Below are 7,257 nucleotides of genomic sequence, written 5' to 3'. Positions count from 1 at the left end.
GGGAACACCACAAGTGTGACTTTGTGCCATTTTGTACAAAATAAAAGCCTTTCAAAACAAACTCCCTGATTAAACATTAAAGTACACTAGTGTGATAAACAGAGCAAATTTTCTTCAGTTTTTATTTAATATTGTGAAAATTATTCATAAATAATGCTTTTTTCACTCAAAAATGAGGTACCTAGTCTCAGATAAATGAGGCCTACGATTAATCAGAAGCAGATATAAATACAAAACCAGTCCTAAATGAAAGATAAGAAGTTGACAAAAAGATTGAATCCAATCTTTGTTGATAATATAGCGTAATGAGTGATTTATAAGCATTTTTTGAGGCCGGGTCATTTTTGCCCTGGAACATCACAAGTTATTTTTTCAGAGCAAAAAGGACCCGAGCACCACATGAGGGTTAAATAAAAAGCGTCCCCGCACGAACCTCTACCCTCGCCAGCAGGACCTCAATTTCAGACTCCGGTTAGTTTTTTTTTCTTTCTTTGTGCTCGTCATTCTCAAGCATAGAAATTCGGATATTGGTGTGTGCTCTTTTATATGGTAATGATATTAATTAGGGGGCGTTTACAAGGCGGAGATCTGACACCAGTCAGTTGTGCACAATTTCAAGATAATTTGCGATTTATAAATGTCACATCTGGAAGAGAGGCGTACGCACGTGTTTTTGTGCGAACATTCGTTTTCTCTGAATCGCACTTACGCACTTTTGAGAAATGATCTTAGAACAAATTTAGGACGGTTTATACGCAACATCTTATAAATGAGGCCCCTGCAAACAGGGTTTTTCCTTTCTCAAAATGTGGCGGAGGTGGTACCATCCTGATCATGTGCACACAATGTACCCACCCTTCAAGTGGCTGAAACAAACACTTTTTACACGCAACATATTTTAGGTGTTATAATAATTATAGCTATGATTAAAGAAAATGACAATTATAAAGTGATGTTTTATTTTCTTTCACCTAATGTTTTATTGTTATTTATTCTTAAAGTAGCCTTATGAAATGTTTTCTTTTTCTTCAGAAATTCTGTGTTGTGTATCTGGTTATCAAATGAAGGCATAAAACATTAATATCATTTATCTTTAAATTATTGAAAATTAAACTTTTTGGCAAACAAATGGGATTTACTATTAAAATTAAAACATGGAAGAAATGTTGTGTGATCATTCCTTAAAAAATAAAGTTTTCATAATTTTAGTAGTAGGAGTTAATGCTCATCAGATCGCGTAAATCAGTGGGAAATGAATAGAAATGATGATTTTGTGTAAAGAAATATCAAGTAAACATGTATAAAAATATAAAAACCCTGGCAAAGCTATTATTATCAGCGCATGTGAGCAGAGCATAGCTGGGAGCAGATCAGTGAACGGGATTTTACCAGCGTTGCCCAGTACTGCAAACAGGAACAATAAACTACATAGAAATTTCTTGTCGGCGCATTATTTGAGTGGACTTAGCTTTTCCGGTGAGCATGAGCGGTAAATGAGCAGAATGCACATTGATAGAGCGGAATATTGAACAGAACGTCACACGGCGCAGTCATGACGGCTGGAGGAGAGTGAAACCTGAACACTGCTGGGCGGCGCGGCATATATTTTTGGCGGACGAAAATTCAGTGCATTCCTAGTAAATGGACTAAACGATTCTCCGAAGCACATAATTTGCCTCAATGATTTTTTTGTATTCGAGTTACTCGAGGAATCGTTTCAGCCCTATTCTGATCATAGCTTGTCTTGAAAAGCGAAGACAGTTTGATGTTCATTGTAGAAGTCACACTGCAGCACTGTGCGCCAAATCTTCTGACACTGCCAGAATTTCGTCGGAGGGAAAATCTGATCACAACGGTCATTAATAGGCTGACGGTGAACATGTCAAACTAACTATCAAAGACTACAGATTTCAGCCTTGGATTATAGGAATCTTTTAGGATTTGTGAAATTTGTCTCAGACAGCCAAATAGTGGCCGAAATCGTAGTGTGTGCCCGGCTTAAAGCACCTTATTGAAGTCATCAGCTCATTAGTAGAGACTGCAGGACTTCAATTGGGCATGTCCAATGTGGGAGACATACAAAATATGCAGTGGGAGAAGCACTGCGCTTAAACATTTTTTGTTGTTTGTCTGTTCTTGTCTTTTGAAAAAACGTCCTTAAGTCATTTTTGATATTTTTCTTGATTAAAATGATATGCCATCGACTATGATGTTGTCAAATTTGAACCTCTTTTGTACATTTAAAAAAATCCAACAATCAACATGTCAAACATGTTCAAGATTTAATCAACATGAAATACAATTTGAAAACCCGAGCTCCTGAAAAACAAGCGTTACCTACTAGGGATGGGCATTTCGAGCAAAAATAATATTCGAAGATCGCTGGGAAAATCGCACCCCTCCCTTGCATGCACGCGCGCACGTATAGGCTACACACCCATAAACGGAGAGAGAGGGAGACCATTCATGCTTTCAAGCTTTATGATAGCCTACTATGAATTAAACAGTTTGCTATCTTAACTCAAGCCATAATGATTGTGTCTATAGTATAATAGATTACACAACATTATTATATTATTTTCAAATTGATTTTTAAATTATAATTTTAAATTATTGTCCCTGGATCAGTAGGGTACAATTGTAATAAAGTAGCAGTGGTTGGGACAGGTTTTAAGTATCAAATTTGCCTAAAAAGATGCAATCTAATCCTGTTTACATGAAATAAGCCTGCTCCCCGAGCAGGTTTAAGCTTACAGACTTGTTGCTATGACAGCAACTCCGGGATGAGCTTCGAAGAACCAAACAATCCAAGATCATGCCAAATCATCAACAATCAAATCCAGCTAACTGAGTTAGCGATATACGAAGAACGGGCCCCAGGTCACAAAAAAAAAGTTATTTCAAACACTCGCCTATATTATCAAGTTAATTTGGAGAAAAAGCATGCCAATAAATGATATCTTTGTTGAACAACAGGTTTGTAAACGGGCTCATACACTCTAAAAAATGCTGGGTTAAATAATGTTTAATAACCAAAATATAATAATAATAATAAATGTTTAACCCAACCGCTGGGTCAAAACAACCCAATTGCTGGGTTTGTCCCTATTTTACCCAGCACTGGGTTGTATTTAACCCAGCATTGTTTAGAGCGTACACATGCAAAACTGTATCGCACACATGCTACTGTAGTACATTTATTCAGACCGATTTTTTTGTGCACTGTACAGCCCTATCCAAACCAGTTCCAGATTGTAGAAGCTCCTCATTTAGTGATAAATTCAATAAAATTGGCGTGGATGCTAATATAGCTGTCGTTCTTGGTTTGAATGGGCACACATGCTTATTGCTCATGACCTCTTCACCTCTTTCCTATGTAGATGATAATTTTGAATGAATTGCTGTCCAGCCAAACAACAGAGTTCTTGGACCTACGTTTTAAACCCAAGTTTAAAGACTGAGAAGATGATATAGTTCCTCTTAAATCATCTGCCCTGCTGTACAACATGTCCGCCTGACCGCCATACTGACATGGAATGGATTTCTACTTCCAGAATGTAATGTGTAACGACCAAGCTACTTTGTCATTACTGCCTACTCAGGGGACCACACTTTGCACAAGCTTCTCAGTCTCCTCAAACCTCTGGACAGCATGATCTTCTCTTTTGCCAAACTGACAAAGACAGTAGTGCACAAAAAGACCTAAGTTGGTTGGTTTAGGTTCATGCAAGGAGGCATTAGATCATTAGCTGACCAACTTGAACATAATGAAGCGCTGTACTAATGAAGTGCTATACCAATGAAGTGTCCTTAGATGTTAGACAGGTACTGTTGTTTTAAGTATTGCCTAAAAGCTGTGCATGCATATTTTCATACAGAAATCATGATTCATCCATAGCTTCATAATGTTTTAGTAAATTTGCAAAGTTTTTGCACCAACTTTGTTTGCTCTCAGATGAGAATGCACCTACCTCTACATAGCAAGGTGAGGTTGACATTCTCTCATTTAGAATAATCCACATTCATCAAGATAAGAACAGACAACTGTTGTGAATCTGGCAAGAATTTTGTACCAACTTTATGCACTTAAATATGCAACAAATGATTAGTGACTGTGGCCTGATATCTTTTGATATGTTTCCATTAAGTTTTATGCTGGTCAGTTCTCCACAGGGTAGTTAATAGTTTTGTCTAGTACTTACAATGGTTTCTTACAATGGATTGTTGCTGATTGATTTTTCATGCTGTTCTGCTTGAACCTCTTAAGCCCGAGACACACTGCACGATTTTAGTAATCCTGTAAGATCACTGCATGTCACACTGTGTGACATGGATCTAATAAACTTGGCTACGACGTGTGTAGACTGTACGATGATGACACCTATTGACTCATACGCTACGACACACGTTACTATAGAAGAATAAAACGTCACCAGCATGCGCTAGTGGAAAACAAAAAGAGCATGATAAATCACACTTTAGCATTTGTAGTTTTTATGTGTGCTCGCAAAAAATTGGAATCAGCGAAAGAGGACAGCATAAGAGCTTGAGGTAAGTAGTTTTATGTTTTAGTGCCACGTCGCGTTGATTTCATGTCGCATTTTTATTGGTTGGTCAGTGAACGTGGATTGCAGCAGCAAACACACTGTGCGATGATCATGCTAAATTTCTGACACTGTCAGAAAACTATCGTAGGCTATCTTTGGTCGCAAGACCGTGACAATGGCCGCCTTTGAACCTTTCTTACTGTACGACACGACCACCGATTAGGAGCCACGATCACCGAAATCGCCAAGATTGTTTCACGATGCCAATCTTTCGTCTGGGACAGCTGAAAATCATGCAGTGTTTCGGACTTAAAATTTTAATTCTGTCAATACTTTGTGGAAGACACACACACACACACACACACACACACACACACACACAAAGATATTTTGAAGAATGTTGGTAAGAAAACTGTTTTGATTACCATAAGGGCTGCACGATTATGACCAAAATCATAATTGTCGATTATTCCCTTTAAATTGTAATTGCGATTATTAATTACGATTATCACAATTTACATTGAATGATGTTTATACCATTGTTTGATGCAACTGCATGCTGTATTTTTATATGAAAATAAACAAGCTGAAAACACTCTTAACTGAAAAACCTTTAGTGCTTTTCTATAGTATTAAGCCTCAAATGTTAAATATACATCGGATTGGTTTCTTCTTTAAATTATAAAAAAAGTAAAAATATAAATGGTATTATAGTGTTATACTAAAACTAAAATAAAAAAATGGAAAAACCCTTAAGATAACATGTAGAAAGAAAACAAAAAGAAGCATCTTAAGCACAGAATAACATAAGTGGACTTTGAACGATTAATTGCCGCTTTGAACGATTACGTAATTGTGGCATCCATAATTGTAACCGCGATTAGAAATTCGATTAATTGTGCAGCCCTAGTTACCATTGAACTTTCACTGTATGGCCACAAAACCCCACTTAGACAATTCTCATATCTTTTGTTACACAGTAGTAAACTCACCTGCTTATAGTTTTCTAGTGAAACTGAAGGCATTAAGTAGTTTGGGTGGATTTGATCAGTTGACAAACCCTGTCCTAAAGGTTTTTGCTAAATTGTGCCGCCTTTTGCTTTTGTTTTTTGTAAAGAAAAGTTGACAAGCACTGTTTGTATGAAGTTGTAGCGTAGAGCCCTGCGACTCGTTTGGACTACAACGCATATTTTCCGGGATTTGTGATATCACCAATATCGACGAATGAGACGAGACCTGGTTGAGCTTCACTAGAGAATGCAACGAGTGTTATCACTATGTCGGAGACACGCTAGCTTTCACTTAGAGTGGTTACAATCATCCGGGTTTAAATTGCACTCAAATTGATTTGATATTGATGCAATATTTACACTGAAGCTGGCAGGTGGCTATGGTAAGGGGCGTGACATTTCCCGACCAGGTGCCGAATGCGGTCACAACACACACACTGGCCCAGCTAACCAATCACAACACACACTGGCCCAGCTAACCAATCACAACACACACTGGCCCAGCTAACCAATCACAACACACACTGGCCCAGCTAACCAATCACAACACACACTGGCCCAGCTAACCAATCACAACACACACTGGCCCAGCTAACCAATCACAACACACACTGGCCCAGCTAACCAATCACAACACACACTGGCCCAGCTAACCAATCACAACACACACTGGCCCAGCTAACCAATCACAACACACACTGGCCCAGCTAACCAATCACAACACACACTGGCCCAGCTAACCAATCACAACACACACTGGCCCAGCTAACCAATCACAACACACACTGGCCCAGCTAACCAATCACAACACACACTGGCCCAGCTAACCAATCACAACACACACTGGCCCAGCTAACCAATCACAGCACATTTCGTCTTTCAGAAGGCGGGCCTTCATTTGATACAGGAACTATTCAAGCCGCTCATGCCAGACTGGGGAGAGAGGTGTTGTAATAATGTAAAATATGTGAAAAATAATGTGTTTTTCGAACAACCTAGTATGAGAGCCTGTTCTAGTACACCCCCAAAACAAAATCAAGACTTTGTAAAAGAGCATAATAGGACCCCTTTAAGGTAATATTAGTGTATTTAGTGTACAAAAAGAGATATATGAATACAATACTGTGATATGTGGTATATATTATTTTTGTTTCATAGCGCAACATGTTGCTGTTATCACACAGCCTGAATGTGTTATGTTGTGAACTAATAAACTTAAATGATCTAAATCCATTTTGCTGTGTTTATTTATATTGCACTAGAATGTGTGCCGTATAGGCAATCGAGCATGAAGTATTTTAACAGGCTTGTCTCAAGTTATGTATACTATAGTTTATACAAGTAGAAGTTACAGAAGAGACAGAATATCATAACTAACTGCAACGCTTCACTACTTGGAGATTAACAGTAAAAACAACAGTACATAGAGTTTAGGTCACAAGTTTATCATGAAACATAAAAACAGTCATGAATCATCCAGGTAATGACACAGTATTAAGAATCAAGCCTATGAACACTTTGAACAGGGTCGTTTTTGTATTTGGTCTTTGTGTACTGTGTTTAAACATCTTAAAGTAGTGCAGTGCCAAGTAAAAAAATAAAAAAAGATTTTCAAACGCCAAATTTGATTGAATGTATTTTAACATAACCTCAACAAACTATAAGTTTGTACATATTACACAGCCTGCAGACAAACCACA

The sequence above is a fragment of the Sinocyclocheilus anshuiensis genome, unplaced genomic scaffold, assembly GCF_001515605.1.
Source record: "Sinocyclocheilus anshuiensis isolate Anshui unplaced genomic scaffold, SAMN03320099.WGS_v1.1 scaffold504, whole genome shotgun sequence".
NCBI classification, from domain to species: domain Eukaryota; kingdom Metazoa; phylum Chordata; class Actinopteri; order Cypriniformes; family Cyprinidae; genus Sinocyclocheilus; species Sinocyclocheilus anshuiensis.
Note: the sequence above shows the minus strand (reverse complement) of the source record.